This window comes from Pteropus medius, unplaced genomic scaffold, assembly GCF_902729225.1.
Source record: "Pteropus medius unplaced genomic scaffold, Ma_sr-lr_union100, whole genome shotgun sequence".
NCBI classification, from domain to species: domain Eukaryota; kingdom Metazoa; phylum Chordata; class Mammalia; order Chiroptera; family Pteropodidae; genus Pteropus; species Pteropus medius.
Genome location: NW_024349797.1, coordinates 5799466 through 5824767, shown reverse-complemented (window position 1 = coordinate 5824767; position 25302 = coordinate 5799466). Strand labels below are relative to the sequence as shown.

General features: G+C 44.7%; 1 protein-coding gene and 1 pseudogene across 1 annotated transcript in view; one reads left to right on the top strand and one right to left on the bottom strand.

Moving 5' to 3' along the window:
* NRXN3 (neurexin 3) overlaps nucleotides 1–25302 on the bottom strand; it is a 1605778-nt gene that overhangs the window by 1058256 nt on the left and 522220 nt on the right. The gene's annotated exons all lie outside the window — the stretch shown is intronic.
* On the top strand, nucleotides 23580–23695 carry LOC120619949 (uncharacterized; annotated as a pseudogene).

The following is a 25302-nucleotide window of genomic DNA, read 5'->3' as shown; positions in this document are numbered from 1 at the left end:
CTCAGAGCCCTGACGGGGGTGGGAAGAGGGTAGCAACTTTATTAATGAAGTTATTACTTCTAAAGGTAATGATGATGCAAGGAAGTAAACAAAGGACATCTGAGTAACTGAATAAGAAACCAATATCCCCCATCCCACTGTAGCAATTCCCAGGTGCATCATGCCTGTTTTCTCATGAGCTACCTCTCTATGGCCCTGTAAGGCTACAACATACAGAACTCTAGTGGTTCTGCCAACTGGCGATACAAGGCCAGAATAACTATGGCTTTGTTTTATTAGTGGTATAATGATTAGTAACAACATATTTATATAGTACTCTTATAAAAGCACTTTCACATCTATTATCTAATGGAATTCTCACAACAAACTCCTGAGAGGTGGCAGGAGGCCGGTATTATCACCTCCATTTTACAGATGGGGAAACCGCAGCAGAGAGAGTGAATTAATGCCTCCTGGACGCCACAGGCGATGCAGTGGTGCACCAGGGCCCACCCACCCGACATGGAGCTCTTCATTCCCCCTTCACGAACAACAGTTTAAGTAGCAAAGAGGGCTGGGGGAAAGCACCACCCCGGTGGACACGAATTTCCGTTTTGACTTTCTTTCTTACCTGGAAATGCAGTGTGGCAATAAGCAGGGCAGAGATGTAAGTGAGAGGAAGGAGGCGGGAAGCAGTTCGCACCGTGAGTCTTTAACCCAGGGTTTCTCAACCCGGGCGCCACTGGCACTGGGGCCAGACAGTCCTTTGTTGTGGGGCTGTCCTGCGCACCGTAGCAAGTTTAGCAGCAGAAGCCCTGGTCCCTACCACTAGATGTCAGTAATGATCCCTCTCCACCTCCCACTGACAAACAAAAATGCCCCCAGATATTGCCAATTGTCCCCTTGGGGTACAAAATTGCTTTTGGATTAACCCACGATATTCTGATATGTAGCCTATCTCTCAACACATCTCTCTCTCCTTCTCTCCCTGCCCCTACCCCGGCCCCAGGAGATTCTTCCAGAGCTATTTATCCCCAGCCAAGATGGCCAAAAGTCTCTCTGAGTTTGAAGCTTTGTTTTTATCTCTTCCTAGATGAGCCATATCTTATCTCTTGGAACTTCGGTTTCCTCATTTGTCAAATGTGAATTATACCACCCACCTTCCATGGTTTTCATGAGGAATAAATAATACAGAGAAAGGCTGAACTTGGGCCTGGTGCAAAGTAAGCGTCCAAAAATATATAGCCAGAATTATTTTAGAGAGGGGGGAAAAAAGGCTTTGGGCTAATGGTAGTTCAGTGAGGATGACCCTTCTTCGGGGAGAGTTCACTCCAGCTCCCTTCTCAGCCCACCTGCCTACCAGGCACCAGCGCTCAGCATCCCAGCAGAGCTACTGTGTGCCTTGGAGAGGAGGAGAGACCTGACTATGAAGACACAGGACTGTAGTAGCCCCCTAAGACGCTCTGCTTCTCCTTTGGTGACAGAGCAGTTGTCATTAACTGCTAGAACATTTATCCTTGGATATTCAATTCTATGACCTTCCCTAAAGCTTAACATTCTAATTACCTTTTGTGGCCTCCAAGACCCTGCAAGATCTGGTCACTGCCCTTTTTACTCTCCTTATCACATACCACTGTCCTGCTCGTTTGCTCTTCTATTTTCTGCTCTCAAAACTCCAAGCTAGTCCTGTGTGACTCAGGGCTTTGCTCTTCCAGTTCCCTGTGCTCAGCACGATTTCTTCCTAGAATCTCCCATGTCTATCTCCCTTGCTTTATTGAGCTCTTGGCTTAAACATCACCTCTTCAGAGAGGTATCTCTCAGCCTCTGTAATCTACATCAAAGTAGCCTCAACCTCTAGTCACCTATGTCATTATCTTCTCTCATTTTCTTATTAGCTCTCTTGCTTTTTTTACCTGTATCTCCCTTTAAAATGTCAGCTTTTAAAGTCCTATGAGAACAAGGACTTTATATACCATTGTAACCTAAACACTTAGAACAGTTATCAGGGCTGTAGTAAATGGTTCAGAATATTTACTGAATAAATGATTAAATGACCTCTTCAAGGGTGAGTCCCAGAGTCCCATGTTCTAACTCCCATGACCCCTGACACCGGTAGATAGGACCCTCTGAATTACTATGTATTTAATTCACCTGATGTATTTCTTGAGTACCATGTACGATCTCTGGAAGCAGCTAAGCCTCAGAAGACTTTTCCTAAGAGGCCCGCTCTGCCCTTGAAGAGGTGTCTTACTAAAGAGAAGAAAGCATAGCCTGCAGTGTCCTCTTGAATTCCTCAATTCTTCATGGCTAAAATTACCACTGACACTAAGCAGTAGAAAGTGGGCTGGAATGGAGAGGTGCAGACTCCTGGCCCAATTATGAACCTAGAATTGTACTTAGGAAGTACCCCGGGGAGGTCCACATCAGTAAAGGAGTTAAACTATTGGTTACCCTGGAAACCATCCCAGTCCTCAACGGCAGTACTGACTGCCACTCATCACTTCCTGGGCAGGTAGCTCTGAGGTCCAGACCCTCATTTCCAAGCTTCTCTGCCCTTCCTTTTAAGAGATCCCCATTCAAGGGCAGAGGTCAGAAATGCAGTAGGTTTAGGGTTAGCGAGTAGTAATGACAATGCGGATCCTGCCATCTGGCCTCCACCACACAGACCCTCCTGCCCTGTGAGCCAGCCAGCTGCACAGGGTCCACAGAACCCCTCAGAGACCTTGTCCTTCAGATGGCTGGCTGGCAAATCAGCTTGCCAAAGAGGCACGGCCTCGATGCTGGTACTGCTGCTTCCACATTTAGACTGCACTGCATTACCTCACTGCCAGCCAATCGGTGCCTCCCCAGGTTCAGCACACATTCTCCCCTTTGCCACAGACACTACCTCATGTCACTCTCTGCTCCTGGAGCATGTTGCACATTGTGTGCCCAGGACCTGCTCGGTGCGGGGAAGCAGAGAGCTCGTCATCGGAGCCACAGGCACAGCAGCCTCTCATAAAGCCAGGCCCTCCTATGCCATACACATGATGTCAGCATCACAGGAATGCAATATTCCACATGCCTGGGCCCCTCTCAGTGGGGGTGAGGGTGGAGAGAGAGGTTGGAGCAGGGGTGATGAGAGAGTTCAGCAAGCTTGGAAGCAGCTAAGCTGTAGATTACCCTCAGGGCACTGCTGAGATCAGTGGTCTGTAAAACCCCTTTAAACCAGCCCTGCCAGCTCTGCCCGAGGGGAGGACAGCTGTTTCCCCACCTCCTGCCTCAAGCCCTGGCTCACCCATGCCTGCCCAGGACCACATTACAGCCACTGCCATCCCCTCAGACCAAACAGAAGAGTAGAGACCAACATTTTAGGAACTGAGAGGGTCCCTGACAACCAGGACATACCCAAGTTGTTAAAGTCAAGACCCCCACGTGGATCTTGGCACCGTAAGAATGGACAACCGTGCGGCCCTCTGTCCACTCAGGCCACCCTTGGGAGAGGAGACTCACAGTGAGAACAGAGCCCAGAGAGAGGCTAGGGCCGCAGCCTTGCAGTAAAGCTGTCCCACCCCTGTGCCTCGGGCAGTCCTCAGCTTCTTATGTCTCTGTGCTCATTCTAGTGGGAGACTCTCAGAGCAGGGCATTTATCTTCAAAGGTTTTTTTTTTCCTCCAGATAGAATGGGAAATGTTAATATATCTTTACATAGAGAAAAGTGGGGGAGAGTGGGAAGGGAGTACAGGGGACAGGGCAGGAAACCATTATAAATCTTCACGGGGTGTTCGATATTTCACACAAACGCAGCAATAGTGGCTCCGCAGATGAGACGCTTGCACATATGGCGGCCAGCATTCCAGGTACTGAGGAGGCAAGCGTGATTAGGGAACACGGAGGAGAAAGACGAATGAGGCATGAAATCAGAGGATTCAAAACAACCTCCACTCAACATCTATGTGCACAGACAAGGGGCGGGGCTCACTTCCTGCCGACGTCACGCCTCACCTCCCACGGGCAGTCTGTCTTCCTTCGCGCTTCGCCAGCCAAGAGGGCACCTCCAGCAGCAGTTCACATAGGTCCTACTCTACACTAACTGCTGTCACGCCGTCAGCCTTCTCTGGGTAGAGCGACTCTATGTTCTGATAGCATCTTCTCCAGTTATCTAGTCCCCATTTGTCACACACCATGCCCGGAAGTGGGGTACCATATGCACATTCATCAGAAAAAGTTAAATCACAGAACAGACCTGTTGCGCACAGCGCAACCTGTGTAACCGAAGCTGATATACTGGATTTAAAGTACGAATAACATTTTGTGGCGGCAAAGAGGTGAGGCTTAACAGTGTCAAAAGGAAACTGATCCTGGTGTCGCACTTAGACCTTTGAGATAGTCTCTCAGCTTTCAGTCCTCAGCCAACACATCTGGGTAGGAAGACATGTTTTTGCCTAGTTTAAGCACCGTGACAGTTAGAAAGTGATTCTTTGAGGAGGGAACAGGGCAGGGAATGAACTTTGGGGAGCAGAGGCCACTCCACGTCAGGGGCCACATGATGTTTCACAGAGTAACTGTTCTGCATCAGGCCCAAATCGCAACAGCCAATCGTAAAAGATAAGCTGGGCCCTTTAAAGGGTTTAAAAAGGAAACACTTGCCATCAGCTACTTAAAAAGCAACAAGAACCAAAAACAAACAAACAAAAAATGGTGCAGTTAGTAGAAAAAGCTTCAGCCGCACTTTGCAAAGCTGATTTATCTCCAGCCTTTCTTATTTCATTTATTACCTAAAGGATAATGCACACATTTTCAAGACCTGGTTAAAAAAAGAAACCAATTACATAACTGTGATAGGCCTGGCAGCTGTTGTTGCAGTGAACAAACTGGACATCTTATCTCAGAGGAGTGGATTCAGAGGTCTGAGGCCTGGGCATTCTTTCAGGGTGGTCCAGTGAGCCAGCCTCTCCGATAAGAAGGACAAGAGAATTCTAGAGGTCACAGAGTGAATCTGAACCTGTGATAAGGGGGAGGGGAAAACCACTTCTGAACTATTAGAGGACTGGAGGTGAAATGGGCATCAATGAATTGTCTCTTCTTCTCTTTTCCTTCAAATAACATAACAATAACATCTGGTCAAATGACCCACACATAGTGAACGAACCAAGCAAATCCCCGTGCTGCCAGGCCACTGGGCACAACGTCCAGGGCCAAGAGGCCACCCTAAGGAAGAAAAAGGGAGAGGTCGCAATCCTCTCTGTAACAGAAATACCCAATTGTAGAACTGGAAAGGGTCTAGTCCATTTCCCTCTTCTGCTATTGTTGAAGAAACAGCAGGTCTCAGAGAGTCAATGATTTGTCCAGGGCCACACACGGTGCTAAACTCAGATCTACTGCTTCTTCCTCCAGTGTCCACTCTGGCCTTGCTACTCAAAACATGGTCCACAGTCCAGCAGCATCAACAGTACCTAGAAGCTGCTTAGAAACATGGTCTTGAGCCCACCTAGATCTACTGATTCAGAGTTCACAGTTCCGCAGGATACGCAGGTAACTGGTGTGCACGTCAGAGTTGGAGAACCTCACCCCACCCGACACTGTCCCTGTGCACGGATGGGGCAACTTCTCCACAAGGAATCTCTGTTCCCCATGGCAACTGACCACTCTTCTCCCACTGGCCGTCCCGCTCTGGTCTTTGGAATGCTTTTATGAGAGCACAGCTCACTACCGCTGAGAAACAACCCCCTCCCGCTGAAGTGGGTGACCTGGGTGCCAATATCACTAAGGCATCAGCTAATTAAAGCCAGAGGTCTGCACACTTCACGCTCCCTTCCCCTTTTTTCCTTGTATAAGAGCATTTACTTCTCTGATGACAGTCCCTATCCACCATTTTGTCCCATCTCCTGTATTTAATCCACTGAAATTCACTATCTTTAGAACAGGCCCATCCTCCACCCCCAATCCCATGCGAGCTTTCCTTTCTGTTCTTAAAAGCATAGGATCTTTGTCACTCACAATGACAAAACATTAAACTTCCCTTTAGGAAAGGCCTAGCTTTTGGTCCTAAGCCTCCACCGTTTAAGAAAGGAAATGTTTCTATGTCCAAAATACTTAAAACAGTACTCCTTGAAACATCCGGTCATAACATAACAGATCGGTCAGCTCCCAATCCCCTCAACTCATTCGCTGGACCATGGAGCAAGAAAGGATTGAGTCCAACTCCTTCCTGTGTCTCACAGCTGAGGACAGTGAGACACATGGTCTCTGCATGGACGGGGCTCTACACCTGCAAAGGCCCCACACTTGGGAGTATACCGAGATATAAATATCCAACCCGTGTGAATGCTCTAAAAGAAATGGCCTGTTTCCACACCACCAAGAACACCATGTAACAGCAAAGAGGGCCCTTAACCCTGGCAAGAGAGCTTTACAGCTTCTGTCCTGAGCCACTCGCCTGACTCCTCATCCTTTGGCCTCTAACCTTGTGTCCCTGGCTGTGACCTCCCTTCCTACCTTGGATGAGCAGCTCAGCACCAACTGCCACTCATTTAAGGCCATCATTTCTTCCCTCTGGCTCTGCTGCCTTTGGCTGCCCTGAAGCCACCTCTTATGGAAGCCACCAAGCCCAGAGACCCAGTTCTTCAGCCCAGATGGGGAGGACATGCTACTGCCCCAGGTACATCCTGGCCAGAGAGCGGAATCTGTATTTATAAGAGCCTGCACTTCCCAGGGATACTGACAGTTGGTGGAGGAAACAAGATAGGACACACCCCTAACAAATTTGCCTAACAAGGCAATAGATGAGAACCAAAGAGAATCTCAGGCAATAAGTGCTCTCAGAGGCCAGAGGTGAGAGGGTCATGAAGACTGAAGTCTTTGCTGATTTCCTAGGGAAGGTCAGCCTTATACTGGGTTTTACAGAGTGGATAGGATGAGGATCGGCAGAGAGGAGGTGAAATAAACTGGGTTAGCCCTTCCAGAAGCTTCCTGCTGGAGGGCAGAAGTGCATGGAAGTCTTCTTACACATCCTTCAGGAGAAGCAGCTTTCATCATCTAATAGTCATTTGAAGGGAGCAGCATGCTTAGGAGAATGAATGTGCCTTTGGATCTCAGTGGTGATGGGCTTCTTGGGGTCCAAAACAGCCTTAACCAGTGGAATGTTTTCCCCTGCCTGACAAGCCTACGTACAGAGAGACCCCGTCTCTTCCAGGCACCTGCAGGCACATTGTCTAAATACCTGGCATACCCCACGTCTCAGAATGCACCAGATTCTCAAGCAGTGAGAACAGCCAAAACACCGCATTACACACTCTATTGTGCCTTCCACAGCTGAATTAATAGTGGTTGCTTGTGGAGATGTTGTTGAGTCTTTTTGTCTTTCCCTCCAACATTTTCTATGGTGAATATCAGCTTTCTTTTTGTGGCTTTATTTTATGTCTGTGTTGATTGGGCATGCTCTGAAGCATGACGAAAAATATAGCACAGTCCCAACATCTCTGAGCCAAGGTGCAACCTCTAGGCCCCCATGAAGCCAAAAAGCCTTGGATGCAGCACCTAACAGTGATGCCTCCCAGGTGTATACTGCAGTATTTGTTTGGATTCTTGTTATACTGCTGCAAGGAAGGAGGAGTAGGCATTATCATCTGCATTTATAATGTTACAGCTTGAGGCTCAGAGAAGCCAAGTGATTTGCTTAATTCCACAAAGTCACTTAGTGGCAACATCAAGCATAGAATCCAGAGTTTTTCACATCTCAGCCCAGCCTACTCTCCGCCAGGCTGCAACTTTGGGGAAGTTGAACAGCAGGAAAAGGCAGGTAAAAGAGGGGCACTCCACATTTAGTGATTACCTCTTATTCCAAAGAGCAGTAATTTACATGTGAATGGATGATGTTATGAATTGTATCTTTTAGGAAACTATATACAATGTCGATACCAAAGAAAGGTGTGTGGATGATAGAAACGTGTAACGTGCTGAGGGGAACATTCGAGAGAACTACTGAGTGATAATGCAGTACAACAAATTTTTCAGTTATTCAAAACATGAACTATTGAGAACATAAACAGAAATAAACAGGACGGCATGCAAGAATAAATTTTATGCTGCAAAATTCAGGTACAGATTGTACTTTTAAAAAAAAGTTCCCTTAGTTCCTGATTTACACACTCTTATGTTGTACTTATTTTCTCTTGCTCATACTTTATTAACCATCTTAGTTATTTCAGATGCTATACAAAATCAATTTAAAAATTTTTTAAAAAGTGATGGAGCTCATACGAGATATAGTAGTAACAGCTGACAGCCAGACAGTGAAGAAGAAAGCAATAAACAACTAAAAAAATTTTTAAAGCTAACGAGTTGGTAAAGTATACAAATGTAGAAATATGAAGCCAAAAGCCCTACATCCAACGTAGCAATAATTATATTCATGATTATGTCCTGAGTCTTTTGAAAATGATAAATTATGACTGCTATCCCATAAGATTTTTTAGAAAATGGGAAAGCATTCAGTTTGGAAAGATGACTGGCAGATTAGCTCAGATTAAAAATAGTTTGAGATGTGTAAAGGGATAAAATCTGAAAATTTCTCTTAGCAGGAACTTCTCATTGTCCAAAAATGGGAATCTTTTAGAAGAATCTTTAGAGGAGTGGTTCTAAAACTTGAGCATGATCAGAATCACCTGGAGGCCTTGTTAAAGTCAGTGGATTTCTCATCTCATTTCATCTTTACAACAATCCTATGCTTTTATTATTCCCATATTCCATAGGGGGAAAACACATTTCAGAGAGGGTAACTAACATACCCAAGGCTACACATCAAAATCTGCTGATTCCATGGGTTGTGGTGGCAAAGGGGATTTGCATCTCTGACAAGTGTCCAGGTGATGCTGATGCTCTTGGCCCACAGATCACATTTTGAGAACCACTGCTTTGGAGGCTAACCAGAGAAATTAGCAATAATGGAAAGAAAGGGACCAGTAACAGATGCAAGAACAAGTGGGTAGAAAAGGCCAAATTCTCTTTCATGACCTTCCCAAAAGGACAAACACTCCCATGGGCTCCTGTGACTCTTTACCCATCAGGGACCAGGGCAGAAGCTGGTGGGCTGAATGCCAAACCAGTAGTTGAATGTGAGATATTTCTTTTCCCATCCAAGCCCTGGAGCTAGACTCTTTAGAAGAGCCTCAGTGGGCCTCACTCCCTCTTCAAGCTTCTCGTCTAAGGCTCTTCCTGGGAGAAAAGGTCCTGGGCCTAGGTCGGGTAACGAGCGCCTTCTCCAGCACTAGGAGATGTGGTATAATTCCCCAGGCAAGCACTACTAGCCGATGTTGTCACAGGCACAGCCCCGCAGGAGCCTAGCAAATCCTGATACATGAAGTGTGTTGACACAGGTAATCTCATAAAGATGGATTTGCCATTTGCTCAAAAGCTTTCGGTAAAGACTGTCAAAGGTAAAAGCAGATGCTAGAAGATCAGCGCTCTCCTTCAAGGTCCTCTTGGGGACAGGGGCCCTGGCTCACCTTCCTTCTGCTTCCTCAGGGCCCCTGAGCACAGATCACAGAGCTTTCTCAAGGCAGTGGGGGCAGTCTTCAAACACCCTGAATCTTGTCTCCAGTACAGAGTCCAGGCTGAGGACTGCAGGCTAAGCGAGCAGAAATGGGTGCTGTAAGAATATTTACTGAGCACTTGCTGTATGTCAGACACTGCATCATCACATTTAATCTTCGCAACAATCCTGCACGACTTCTGTCCTCACAGATGAAGTGGCTTACCCAGTGTCACACATTCTAATGCCGCTGATTGAAACTCTTACACTACCTGGCCTACAGTGCGGAACTCATGGGGTCCCTCTCTCCTCGCTGGCTATTCCTTCTCTGTCTCCTTTACTGGACTCTTCTCATCTTCCTGCTCTCTAATCAGGTCAACAAACCTTGTCTGTAAAAAGCCAGATACTAAATTTCGTTGGTTTGGCCAACCAAAAGTCTTGGTCGCAACTGTTCAACTCTGTAGCTATAGCTCAAAAGCAGCGGTCAACAACGGATGAAGGAATGCAAATGTCTCTATTCCAATAAAACACTATTTACAAAAAGAGACAAAAATCCAGTCACTGTCTGCCAATTCCTGGATCAGCCCTTCAACCTCTTCACTACTCACATCTCTCAGTTATCATCCAGCCTAAGGACTCTAAATAACAGTACGCTTTGGACTCTCAAATTTTTAACTCCCAGACTTCCCCCGAAAGTCAAATCTTATACATAGAACCGCCTATCTCATGTCTCCACTTGAGTATCTCATAGACACTGAAACTCAAAAAGTTCAACGCTCAAGCCCTAATTTCAACTGCCCCTCCCTGCAAAAAAAATAAATAAATAAAAAATAAAAAATCCTGCTTCTCTCTTTTTCCATCTCAGTAAATGACAACTCATCATTCTAGACACTCAGGCCCAAAACCTTGACAATGGGCTTGGTGTCGACCTTGCTCTTTCTCTCTCTCAAATCTTGTCGGCCTTACCTTCAAAACAGACCAAAATTAGACCTCTTCTCCCGCCTCTTCCACCACGACACCATGGTCCAAGCTGCTATCAGCACTCAGCTAGATTATGACAACTGCTTCCTAACCAGTCTCCTTCCTCCCTCCCTCGTCTCCTAAATGTCTATGCTCCACACACACAGCATTAGCCTTTGACAGTATAAATCACAGTGTATCACTCTCCACTCAAATCTTTCTGTGGCTCCAACTCGCCAGGTGCATTCCCACCTCAGGGCCTTTGCACTGACTTTCCTCTGCCTGGCACCATTTCCCCTGATATCCCTGGGCTCACTCTCTGAAATGAGCTCAAATTGAGCTTCGACACTGAGGCCTTTCTGGAATTTCTACAAAAATTAATAGTACCCCTCCCTATTCCTTTACCCTGTCATATTTTTCTTCATGGCACTTAATCAGCACCTAATAATATGTCATTTCCTTTTGTCCATCTTCCCCAAACAGAACGTCTGCCGCATGAGGACTGAGGCTTTGTCTGTTTTGCTCACCGCTGGAATCCCTGAACCTAGGGCTGTGCCTGTTATGGAGTAGGCAGTCAACATTCTTTAAAATAAATGATCATAGTTAAAAAAATTACAAAGGATTGTCATCTGAATTCTGCAACCATTCTCGCAAACAGGCAAGACATTTTACTGAAGAAGCTGAGGCACAGAGGCAGAAAGCCTTGCTGACAGTAACACAGATCATAGATGAGTTGACTCTAAAACAGAGTCCTGATTGAAGGTCTGGTTGGCCTCTCATGCAGAAGATGAAACACATAAATTTTCTCCAATGATCCCTCCAGGGATAAGGAGGTTGTGCTATGGAATTATTTTTGTATTTTACTAGATGACTGCCAAAGCAGTGCTTATCAAGTTATTTCACCAGCGCCTGTCCCTGTCACAAAAAATTAGAGTACATACCATTGATCCTGGTTGAGAACGCGAGAACAGCAGAGCTGGGGGGCGGGGGGGTGTTGATCAGGAAAGAAACAGGAATGATATGTATGTCCCCAGCCTTTTTGGCACCAGGGACCAGTGCTCCTATGAGAATCTAATGCCTGATGATCTGAGGTGGAGCTGAGGCGGTGATGCTAGCTAGCCCTGGGGAGCAGCTGCAAATACAGATGAAGCTTTGCTCACTCGCCTGCTGCTCCCCTCCTGCTGTGAGGCCCAGTTCCTAACAGGCCACAGATTGGTACCGGTCTGCAGCCTGGAGGCTGGGGACCCCTGCTCTAGAAAAGTGATTTTTAGCCTTTGGACCATAGCCTTTTTAGATTATCTAAAGATTTTGAGGATCGCCACAGGAGAGAAGTTGCATTTTGGATCTACTGATAGAAAAAACACTGATGACAAAAAGCTTATGTAAACTCAGTATCACTGTTACATCTACAAATAGCATTCTACAAACATCTGAAACAACACACAGACTGACAGCTCACATACATGAAAATACCGTGCACCTCTCCGAGAGGCAGTGTGCTTTAGCGATTAGGAGGGTGGCTTGGGAGCCGGATGGCATGGATTTTTAAAACTATGACCCCACCTCCTAATAATAGAGAGACCCGAGACTTACTTTATCCCTCTGTGCCTTGGTATCCTCATCTATAAAGGGGTTAAAATGTTATCAGCTTCACTGGGTTACTGAATTGAATAAGTACATGGAAGTTCTTCAAACAGTGCCTAGCATATCACAGATGTTCAATAAATGGTTACTGTATTATTTGGAGCAGACAATGTGCTATGTTTGGAAGGGTCTCAGCCCCAGAGAACCCAAAAATTCACAGCATGGGAACTGCTGCCCTAGAACAGTGCTTTGCAACAAGTGAGGCAAGCAGGAGAATGGCAGTCACATGCAGCTTTCACAGCACCCTGGGAGATCCTGTCACTCAACCATGAGCATCACAGTACAGGAGAGTTTTCAAGGTACCATGCTAATTCACTGCAGAGATATCCAGAACCAACTCTGTTCCATTTCTAGTTTCTGCAGACTGATTTATACCACTGTACTATTAGGACCTAATTCTACTGCAACAAAACGATGGAAGCTGTTCCCTGGGGTTTCTTATAAAGGGATTTTTGGATCTGTTTGTAACCAATAATATCCATATTAGTAGATTTAATAGGTTAAAAGCTGAAGACTCCACCTCGGTGAGAACTGGCAATACTTCTTTTTTATCTGCATTGGGATTTTTTCATTATAAATAAATGTCATTATAAATATATGATCATTATTAAAAGACAAGGAGATATAAAAAGAAGACCATCATCACACAGTTTTCCCTTTCCCTATTTCCCAACTCTATTAAAATTCTGGTGAACTTCTGGAAGCGTAAGTCTTAACTCCATATCTGGTTAGCCATCTTCCTAAGAACACTATGGCTCTGGACCTCTGCTGGAACTCATCTCCCAAGCTTTGATGAGCTTGTCTGATGACCCTGGGTGAGCCCCAGGGGTGGCAAGAAAGGAAGGTGCTTTCCCTGGGTAGAGCTTTTATCCCAGAGGCCTTGATCAGAACCATGCGACACCTTGCAGAAGAGTCAGCATTGGAATTTCAGCAAAATTTCCAGATAATTCCAAATGCAAAGGAAAAATAGGGTGTACGTGCACACACACGTGTCTCTGTATACCTAGAAGCTTTCTAGAAGGAACTACATGAAACTAATGATGGCTGTTACCTCTGCAGAACAGAACTGAGGGTCTGAGGTAAATAAGATCTTCTCTACATATTTGTTTGTTTGTTTGTTTAACATTTATATTGATCTTCCTATATCATGTATTGTATCACATGTATGCATTATTTTCCCGATAACAAAAATTTTAAAAGATATTGTCTGATGATAAGACAAAGAAGCAACATGGCTGTTTCTCAGAGGAGTGACCTAAGCAGTAATGGGAGGAGGCTGTGATAGGGAGGAGAGTATACCATAAATCTGCAGGCTTGCTTTTAAAAATGCAGTGCAAGCTGACTGGCAGCTGCTTGAGATCTCACGGGCTCCCTCAACTCCAGATCTCCCAAATCTTAAAGTGCCTTTCTCAAGCACTATAGCTGTGAGCAGCCATAGGCTCATCCACAAATGTCCTGAACTATGTCTCATTGCCAAGGAGAAACCTGTTTTCTATACTCCAGCCTTACAGATGATGGACATAACGATATCAAGCAGGATGCTGTAGAAATAAATAAGCACCTTATAGAAGACAGATATCAATCAAAGAAAGGTACAAACAACCCTTAATGAAGAGATGCTAATGCTGAGAACTTTTAAGTCCTACCAGGGCTGGTTTTAGGATGGGCTGAGCTCAGCTATGAGCACAGTGTGAACCCTGTGCATCTTTGAAGTTGATCCCTGCCCTTTGAACTCAGTTCTTCCTGCCCTGGCATAACCAGGCATCCAGCAAGCTATTATGTGGGTTGCAGGATTCTCACAGAATACACAAGTGCACAATGTAATCACCACAATATCAGACAGCGGAGGAAGAAATGTCAGTAAGACTGCCACTGTCTCCAGAGAAGGAAATATACGTTCAAGCGGGGTAAAAAACGAAAAAAAAAAAAACCACAAAAGTATATGAGAGTAGATTAAAGAGTATTTTTACAAACCTGGAGAAGTTAAGAGCAAGGCCACCTGGACCAGGTTAGTATCAGATCAATAGCTGATGCCACCATAGTAAGTTTGCAATCTTGGTCAAGTAGCTCTCTAAGCCTCAGTTTCTTTAACTGTAAAAATAGGCGACATACCTAATCCATAGGATCAAATGAACAACTTACGTAAGACAGCTACTGGCATACAAATGTTTCATAAATGCTGGTCTGTACTGTTGTTTGTGCAGGAGTATGCGACAGAGGGTGCCATGGTAAGAGGTTGAGGATAAGCAGAACTTTCTCCTTTCCCAAGGACATTGGATACAAGATCTCCAATATATACAGCTCAGGTAACTCTAACTAAGGGGAATGAAACAACCCTTTGGAACCCTCAGCCCTGGCCTGGGCCCTACAGTGGTCAAACCCACCAGTACAAATCATGTACACAGTGGGCAGGAGTCAAGGAAGGACTACAACAGAAAGGCACTCTTGAGGTCATTTCCACAAACTTTTCCCATAGGCAAAAACCTCCAGTGAGTCTGGGCTGGGTGGGAAGGGCAGCCCAAAGGTAAATATATCCTGACCTGCCCCAAAGTGAGAACAGATGCCTATGCATGCAGAATGCTGAACTGGGTGCCAGTGGTGCGGGCGAGGGGAAGAGGAAGGGCACACGAGGTAATTCCTCCACAGGAAGGAGTTCTTAGTTGAGTAGCAGAGAGAAAAATGTCCTCCAGGAGCCAACTAAAGAACGTTTCAAAGAAGAGTGAGTCTGCAACACAGATGAGCATGGTGCCAACTGAGGATGAGTGCTGAGCAGCAGCAGGAGAGGGGTAAGTTGAGGCTAGCCATGACAATGATACTTAAGTGATTGGCAGCCTCTTAACTTGGGCTGCTAACAGCAGTCAGAGTGGGTAGGCTGGCACGGGTGCATTTCAGCTGCTGCCAGGGTGTCCCCACCTCTTAACGCTCATCATGGGTCCTAGTGGTACCTACGGCCTCTTCGATCTACGGGGCAGGATCAACCCAAAAAAGTAGAGTCTAAGATGCAGCTTCCAGTCCAACAAGGGAATGGCAGTAAATAAATCTAAATGCAACGACAATTAGCATTTGAAGACCACATACCATATAATAGACTTAGTTTTCCATGTTTTCTTAGTATTAACTCACTTAATTCTCCCAACAAGCTTATGAGATGCATACCATTATTCTATTATTACTGTAATTTTTCAGAAGAGGAAACGGGCATAGAGAGGTTAAGTAAGAAGATGGAATGACTTTGGAGAACGTTTTGACCGATGTGCTCTGCTGTCAATCACGATTCCTTCCCATACCCCACACTAGTTATTTCTTAGCCAGAGGTGCAGGTTAACATGCAAACTGTGGCTTTGAGACTTAATAGATAACTTAAGTGAGCTTTCATGCTCCTATCTTAGTCTCAGGAGCAAACTCCTCTAGAGAATTCAAATAATGGAGCACAAACCCTGTCCTTGACACTGTGAGGAGGTACTCCATTGCTGGCTTTCTCCTCACATTGCCATGTGCCTCTAGCTCATATCCTCCTTTGGCTCTATCATCCACCACCCTCCCCGCTCCCAAGTGGATTAATTGTACATTGAAACAGCCATGTGTATCTCACTGTGGTCTTCAACAATCGCTAGAAATCTAAGTTTGGACACGGTTGGCAATGGCGCTAGGGAGCTAGTGATTATTTTAGCTAGAGAAGTAAAGTGGATAAGGCTGACTTTACCCTAAGAAAAATAGATATTAACTGAACTATTTTTATCGAAAACTATTTATTCTGTTCTAGGAACATGTTTGTTTAAACTGGCTCTGAGCACTTTGCCATCAAGAATCAGCCAGTAAGGTACCTTAAGTAAGTCATACTAGTAGATGGAGCCCAGGTGCACAAATCTGTGCCAGGAGGGCATGTGTCTGTTTACAAGTGGGATCCTGTGCTAATAGTGACAATTGTATTATGCTCGAATCCTAGTATAAACAATCATGAGTCACTGGAGTTATTCTAGGCTCAGAAAACCTAGACTTTCACTGAGGTGTCTGTCTGAATTCTGTAACAGGCTGTCAGTGTCCCTTGAACTTGCAAAAATTCAGCTTCCAGGGCAGTCTTTCTCTGCAAACCAACTTTCATAGAGGAAAACAAACACCATGGGAGTATTGAGAAAGAGTCCCTATAGATGCTTATCTTTTAGGGGCTTAGATTCCTACTCCTATTGCCTGGTGAAGCAGCCTTAAGTCCCAATCTCTTTGTCCCCACTGGCTTGTTTCCATTTCTGAGTGACTGTAGCCCCTGTAATCCAAGAAGGCTTACAGAAAGCTCTAAGTGGGTTAAAGGTAGTAATTCAGCAACAGCAACATGTTTCCAGGCCCCAGAAGCCTCAGTTTAACATGTGACTTTGGCTGAGAACAACACGCCCAAGATGCCAACATCTCCATGGTGTTCTCCGGGTCAATGGCTCTTCGAAGTAGGTCTCTCTCTTCCTCACCACCACAGTAATATTTGAGCCAATCCCTACTCTCCAGAGGAATAACTTAAAGTTTTCTTTTTCTTTTTGAATATCTTAGAAACAGAGCTTGGATGAAAAGGAAATAAGACGAAGAGCAAACAGGAAATAAACCAAAGACTCATTTCCAAGCAGACCAACCCATCATTTCCACAGACAGAGGTCCATACCCTGGTCTCCTAAACAATCTCATTTTTCAGAATCACTCTAGTGCAGGTGAGCTCCAGGGAAGAACACTCTGTCATAGTGACCCATCCTCAATTGTCTCGCAGCAAGAAATTTAATCAATTTAGATGTCCCCATAAAGCTTATCTGATTCTATTCTAAATCTGCAGAGTTTACCTTTGTATGTGCTAAATAATTAATGTAATTACATAGAATCCGTGTGCTATCTATCATAAATTATGTGCCCAGAACTCATGATGTACCTGCTTGGGAGCCTTAATGTGATTTAACAGATAAAATCCACTATTTACCTGAATCATTTGTCAAATTTTGAAGCCATGATAATTTATGCACCCAGACTTGATATGCACACTATACTCACGCAGCTGCTCAGACAACTCAATCAGTTTTTTAAATACTCTTAATTTCCCTATGAACCCACAAAAAGCAAAGTACTCTAAAAAAAACTAAATGAAACCAAACCGAACCTCCAATGCCTCTTGGAAACAATCAAACAAAAGACAGCTGGGCCCCAGGGGTCTTGTGTGGCATTGTCTCACAGGAGCATTAAACCAGCATCAGCAGAACTGGGCTGCGGTCACAGTTTCACTAATTTATCTGTAGGCTAGAAGGCAAGACATCTAACTTCTCTGACTCTGTTTCTGTACACAATGTTAAAATTCTTTTTTATTCGCCCATAATTCCTCTCTAAAGAGATATACTAAGATATTAATGGTGGTTAATACCTGCCAGTCTTTTCTCCAGGCAAATTTTTATCTACGTCCATGTCTTTATCCACACACATACCCATATTAATAGTCATATCCATGAGACAACAGTGTATAAAAAAACAAGACTGAATTCTTAGCTCTTTCTTAGCTCTTTTCTGTCCCTAAAAAATTCTGAGATTCCGGAAATAATGAGGACTAGCAATTGCCCCACGGTTGGTGTAGGTGGTAGAGTTTAAAGTTACGTAGTAGAAGCCCACTGACTCAGAACGGTTAGGAGTCGTTTTCTCTGGATGGTATGCTTATGGGAGATTTTTGTATTTTTTATTTTGTTTATGTGCCGTTTCTACAGTAAAGGTGTATTTTTTAAAAGTACTGTTGAAAATTAAGAAGGAAGCCCTCAGCAGACAAGGCCACTGGTGTTGTTCATGGCACCACGAGGGAAGAATTGAGATGGATATATGGGGACTGATACCGATCCAAAGACAACGCCACAGAGATGGCAGGGCAGAGGAGGAGACAAACGCTAGCAGAAAAGGTCCGATCAGGGCGAGCACTGCTCTTTCACCTGCCTCTCTCTATCTCCTCCGTTTTAATTTGGGACAGGGAGAAAAAGGACAGCTGCATTATTAATGCATTAATTATGATAATATTCTGTGCGCGACTAATACATGTCAAACCATCCTTATGCCAAATTGAAAACTGACATTTTTACTTCATGAATATTGCTCCATCAGTGACATTTATTGTACGTTCCCAATCTTGCTACAGTGAATGTCAGGTCAACTATCAAGCGTTTGCTTTCCTTCCACTTTATTTCCTATTTTAAAGCAGTAAGCTGTCACTGCTAATTGGGATGCAAAGTCAGATTGCACTCGGAGAATCTGAGGCCTCTTGCTTCCTGCACATCTTGCTTTGGTCCCTAGAAAACTATTCTGCACCAGTGCTGCTTATCTATTTTTGTCTCCTTCTTTATCCTACTCACACCTGAAAACACCCCGGTGTGCCCTCTCTCTATTTTTTTGTTTCTCTTTTCTTCAGAGCACTCATCGTTATCTAGAATATGGCATATTTATCTATTTTCTTGATTGCCAGTCCCTCTCCAGTAGAATATGAACTCTCTGAGAGCAGGAAGTTTTATCTTCTGCTATATTCCCAGCACCTAGGACAATCCTAGCACAGTGTAGGTCTTCGATAAATATCTGTTGAGAATACATGAGCCACTCTGCAGAAGTAGACGTCTTGGAACCCCCAGACATGAAGTGTTCTAGCAAAAAATGTTATCCCATTTAAATCATACCAGTTATTAGTGGCCTACGGAATAAAAAATTTTAAAAAGCTGTATATTCTGGTACTCATTTTGCATCTCTCATTTCATGTTCACTCTGAAAATCCTCAAGTGTACTCCCCCGCCCCACCGTGTGTCTATTATACTACTGTCCCATAATCACTCATTGCTCACCCAGTCTCAACGGCCATATTTCCTAGAAATTTTCACCAACTCGATCTACACAGTTCCTAAAGCAACCACCAAGCATTTATTCATTATCTACTATATTTTCATCCCTGGACTACGGAGTATCAAAGAAGAAAAAGCATCACCTCTGATGGCAAAAAAGTAAAATATAATTGGAAGAAAAGAGAACTCTGGCTATAGTGGCATCTGGAAGTTCTGCTATAATTTTAAACTGGCTCTTCTCCAAACTGAACTTATTCTGTATCTGCCAAACCTTCTCTTTCCCTATGAAAATGGCATGTCATCAATAACATTAATTATATTAATGAAAGCATGAGTCATTATTAGTAAATAACATTATTGATGCTCACATTGATTATAATCATAGCAATCACCGAAAAGATAAATCATGACTTTTTACCAATAAGGAAATCAAAAAGAAAATGCAAAATGTTTGTGTTGGTTTAAGAAATAAAGAATGTATGTGTGTACATGTGCATAGTAAATTTGTGTTTGGTGAATAAACATACAATAATGGCAAACTGCATAAGATAATTCATGGCAAGCAGTTACTAAGTGCCTGAGGCTGAAGGAATTTAGTAGCACTCAAAAGGGAGATTAAACAGGCCGGGCTACTGGGTGCCTCGTACTGTGCCAGAAGTTATAGAAGATACATAAAAAAAAAAAAAGACAATTTCTTGCTATACCCTCACCCCCAACTGAGCTGGGAAGCCACATGGCACTATTTCTATTACTTTAAGAAATAGTATTCTTCCTATCAAAAAGACATCATATTTTTAAAATAAACCATTTATTTAAAGAACTGTCCTTTATATTGAAATGTCCCTTTTATAATACAGTGGCAATACTAGTTAAAATGTCTCTTTTATAATACAGTGGCAATAGTAGTAGATGAAACATTAAAAAAAAAAAAGTTCACAATATCATGTTAGTTACCACAATTCATTCTAAAATATTATTTTGAAACTCAAAAGTTAGGCAATCGTGACTCCTGACCAATAACAGTGGGATTGCGACCATAGGAGAAGGTATCCGCTAACGATCTTAGAAAATGGGTGTGAGCGTCCTGTAACCAAGTCCTAATATGTTACATTATTAAATGTAGAGAGAGAAATGAAGACAGCACCCAAACAGCACACATGCCCTCTAGGACAATTAGAAGTCTCCACAACATAAAATAGCCATGTAAACCTCCTAGATGAGTCGACTCCAAAGGGCTGTATTTCAGCTCCATATTCAGAGGACAGCCCATCACGGCCTCTGGAAAGTGAACGCACCAGACATTTCCCTGTGCAGCCAGCCAGGGCCCTGGCATCTAGACACATTAAAGGTAGACAGGATCTCTAGACCACGCTACCTAGCGGCCGCGAGACGACCAGCTACCTTGCACGTGCGTGGCTTTCTGACTGACACGCAGAAGAAGGGCAAGCAAGAGAGAAGGGGAGAGGGAGAGTCAGCCCGGGACTGAAGGGACTGAACGGGCAGGAGGAGAGGAGCGGCAGGAAAGGAAGTGCAGTCACCGGCAGCTCCGCATCGTGTCAGTAGAAGCGCCAGATGTGAACTGTAATTACTTTTCCCGCCCCCCAACGCTGTTCATGTTTTACAAACCAGTACTGACACTTGAACAAAGAGCCCTGAAAAAGCAGGCAGGAGCCAGGTGCTCTACCCAGAGCCTTCTTCAAAGAGCGGAGGAGACCGTGGTGGCAGCTTCCCAATAAACGCACTGCGAGGAGCAAGTGCATAGGTTTGGCAGTATATGTACTCACTGAGCATAAGGAATATTTCATTGTGAACCCTTCGGTCACAGTGTTTGGGAGCTGGTAACTCGGTGGGTTATTTGAGAGAGGAGAGAAGACAGAAGCTTTATAAGAGCAGCCAAGAAGCTGCAGCATACCCTGGTTCCAGTACAGACCCCACATGGGTTCGTTTGAGCCCTCGAGGAAATCTCGAGACCAGTGTGGGCATGCACTTTATGTTGTATAATCATGTGTGTTTGTGTGAGATAATGAGGGTCCCACCCCCCTTTGCACCTCTAACCCTGTTCAACGCCCAAATCAAAAGCGATGGTATTCTTAAATATCAATGTCTAACATCTAGAAAATGCTGAATGCTTGTTGAGTTGAAAAGACTTGAAATGGAGGAGACCACAGCCAAGCTGTACTCCAGACACAATCCTATTTCATAAACTTTTCTTGCTTCTCCACTCATTTGGGGGTACATACCTTGCCAACAAAATGGACACGTATCCCTGAAAAGCAACTAACACTGCACACAAAACCGAAAACTCATTTTTGTCTTCTAAGTTCAAAGATAAAATCAGGTCTCCAATCATCAGACTTCAGTCGATTTTACCTCCTAAATATTTCTTCCTCTCTCATCTCCATCCTCATGTCCTCAAATAACTGCCCCTCATTAGTCTCCCTGCCTTGACTCACTCGTCCTCCAATCCAGGCTCCAGAGGGTGGTCAGTTATCTTAAAAAGTTTACTGTTCGGAAACCATCATTGGCTTGGCATCATTCACTGGGCGAAGTGAAAAAAAGGATTTGATGAAAGAGCTTGAGAACCATAAATGGAAGATGAACGAAAAGGCCAGCAGACTGCCACAATAGCAAGGATGACATCCCAGGAACAGCCTGATGGGGGCCCCTGTTGCTGGCACCGCCACCACGGGGGGCCCAGATGGGCTGCTGCTCCCACCCCTGCCATCACCAAAGTGAGTTCTTCCTTCCGCCCGCTGGGCCTGGCTCACATGATTTTCTGAAGTTGGGGAAAGTGAAATTAGGCTTTGGGGTTTCAGTAACAGAAGGAGGGTCCCATCTCCCTTTCACACTCACCTTGGTAAACTGCTCAAACACAGAAAGGGGGCTCGGCTACCAGGCAGTTTCAAAAAATCACAAATACAATCACTAAATCAAATTGTAAGTTATCCTTTGTCTGCCTGCCTATCTCTCAGAACATGGTAAGCACAGCAAGGGTCCACTCCCACTCAGCCCTGTTCCCTAGCCCTCAACACAGCGCTTGACCAGACACAGAGGAAGGAAGACCTGACTGCCTCTTTCTGTCGGGGTTTTATAAGCTAGAAGGCTGGATGGATGCTGCTGGAGAACTGCTTGGTTACTCAAAGTTGAACAGGCTTAAATTTAGGATTAGAACTTGGAACCAAAATTAACTTGACAGTATTTCCTATCTGAGCTTCAAGCTGAACCAAAGAAGCCCTACAACTTTAAAAAAAAAAAAAAAAAAAAAAAACCTCCAAATAGGTAGAACGGCTCCAAGAAAAATCATCTTACTTTACACAGCATCCACTATGTGCCAGGTAGTCTACATATGGTAGGCAATTCATTTAATGCTGATGAACACGGTTATGGGCTGAAAGTTTTATACTCCCCAAAATTCATGTTGAAATCCCGACCCCCAACATGATGACAGTAGGAGATGGGGCCCTTGGGAGGTAATCAGGCCATGAGAATAAGCCCTCGTGGATGGAATTAGTGTCCTTATAAAAAGAAACATAAGAGAAATAATTTTTCTCTCAGCCATGTGAGGGTACCTGACCTGCCAGCACCTTGATCTTGAACTTCAAAATTGTAGGAAATCAATGCTTTTTGTTTAGGCCACAAAGTCTATGGTGTTCTGCTAGACATCTTGAATGAACTAAGAGAAATCCTTTGAAGTAGATACTATCCCCATTTTCAGATGAGGAAACCTACATCATGTGGAAATGGAGAAAGTGTTAAAACTGCAAAGTCACAGGTCCCACCCAAACCTACTGAATCAGAATGTCCAGTGGCGGGGCCCAGCCACCTATCACAACAAGCTCTGCCAGTATTTCTTATGCCCACTAAAGTTTGAGAACTACTTCCCTAGAGCAGTTTTTCCAGAAATGTGGTACATTTTCCCTCAAGGGTGCCACATGGATGAACTTTTTAAAAGTTTTAGCGGTTCAGTATTCATTTTATTATGTATTGGGTAAATAACCCAACTAACACATTAAACCCATGATTTCGCAGACATACTGCTTAAGAAGATGTCAAATCTGCATAAGTCAAACAAGAGATTGTTTAAAAAAAAAAAAGAAACATACAGTTATACGAAGTTACAGTAAAAACAGTGAACCTGATACATAAATTACTAACAGTTGGGATACACTTCACACCTCCAGTCCCAGTTGTAAACTAGGATGAGAACATAAGCCCCACTTTTGACTGAACTTCTAGGATCCTCTGCCCTTTCTAAAATCTCCTCTACCCAGTACCTAAATTTAGCATTGAAGCCTTTTCCTATGTCCTTCAATCCTAATTAAAATCGAGACAGAGAGGTTTGTAGTTCTATCTTCTCTGATAGGATGAGAGCTTGAAAATCCTGAATGAAAGGTACGAGGGAGGAGGAAAGACTAGAAAAGTGGAAAAGGGCTCAGAATTGGAAAGCTGCAGGTGACAAAGACAAAGTCTGCCATCTTCCCCAATTATTGGTCCCAGTGTCACTCACCACCCATCCCTGGGCACTGTTGGCTAAAGGAGCTCAAAGCTGGTAATTTAAAATGGGAAGGGGTGGACATGGTTCCATAGTGCGGCGGTGAGCACATCTGCTTTACATGCAGAAGGTCCTGGGTTTGTGCCCCAGTGGAGCCACGGTCCATGGTCTATGGCCATGCTATCCTGAACAAGCCTGATATCTGATTTCGGAAGCTAAGCAGGGTAGGGCCTGGTTAGCACTTGGATGGGAGACCACCTAGGAAGACCAGGTGCTGTAGGCATAAATAATAATAATAAATTAATTTTTAAAATGGGAAGGGGTGTTCAGAGCCAACATCATAATTTTTCTACTATTACTAATAACGCTTATTATTATTATTCATGATAAAGCCTTTAAACCCTACTCAATAGGAGGTTTAACAAGCCCATTAAGAACAGGAAACCTTCTTCCAGCTTGGCACTGTTCGTGCACATCACTAGGAGACACTTGCTGGCCAGGGGAGCCCCATTAGCTCTAACCAAGAGCTTTGGCAGGAGTTCATGGAAGGAAAGTCGATCCTTCAAGTAGAATTAGTGCGTGGTCAGTGAGGTCACGATCCCCACCTGGCTGGGCTGCACTCTCAGCCAAAGATCCAGAGGTGCACCAGGATCACTCCACAATAGTGCTGGAGACAGGGATCTTGCCGTTCCTCTACCTTCTGAAGCCAACTGGGCACAGTCTACCAGCACGGCCAGCTATGGGGAAAGCTGAGAATAAAAGCCAGCTTCCTGTGCACTCACAAGCCCCACTCTGTAATGGCTCCTTTAGAACCAAGAGGCTACTTCTAGACCCATTCTTCTACGGTCCCCTTAAGACTCAGCTTTCTTGTCTCCCTCCCTCAAGAAAGGACCGTGCCTAGCTAATACAGCAAGCAAAGTCACCGACAGCATTTAAGGGCCACCCACGGTGGAGAGCCTCAATACACAATGTCTGACCCAGGTAAGGAGGAGCCAACACTCATGTCCCCCAGGAATGCTCCTCATGAACAGGGAACTGGAAGGATTCAAAGCCATGAACCCAATGAAAGACCTGTGCCCAGATGAGACCACTCAGGAAATATTTTCATACAAGGGGATTTCCGGATCTTTCAGTCCACCCCCACCTCCCACTCCCAGCCCCCACGCCAAATCACACCCGAGACACAGACTGGACTTGGTCTGCATTAAGGCTGATTTCCCGGTACAGAGCTCAGCACTTCCCACTCGGAGTGCCGCTTTCTGCCCAGCAGAGGGCAGCAGCTGTCAGTGGCTGGAGCCACTGATGTGCAGCCATCTCAAAGGCACATAGTAAAATGGGAGGAGAAGGAAGGAAGGACAGTGGAGGCAGGGAGGGAGCAAAGAGAGCTCGCCACTCCATCACTTTGCTGTCAGCTCGCACTTCAGGTAGAGAGTCTGGTTTTCCAGCCAGTGCTCCCCATAACCCAGCGCTTTCTGGCTGGTCTGTTCCACCCTGAACGTCCAGTTTGGAAGGCTTTGGGTTATTAATCTGACCCAGCGAGCAAGCACCAGCACACTTAAACCTCTTAGCTTTCCCTTACTCAGCTGCTGATGCCACATGGAAAACCTGAAGAAAAAGAAAAGGAGAAAAAAGGCCCAGTGACATTTTAGTCAGAGGTAGTTCTGCTTCCACAGCAGAAATTTTCTGCATCCATTTCCTTTCACCAATGGAGACATTCACATGAAAACAGGGCTGAGGACCCGGAGAGTCCCTGGACATAACTGAGGTCATTGTCCTTGCCTGGCTGCCTCCAAAGCCAGCAGCAGCGTAAGATCAGTCAGGGGCATCTGGTCTTTACAGTGTCCGTTCACAGGAAGCAGGCGTAGTAGCACAGGCTCCCACGATAATTTT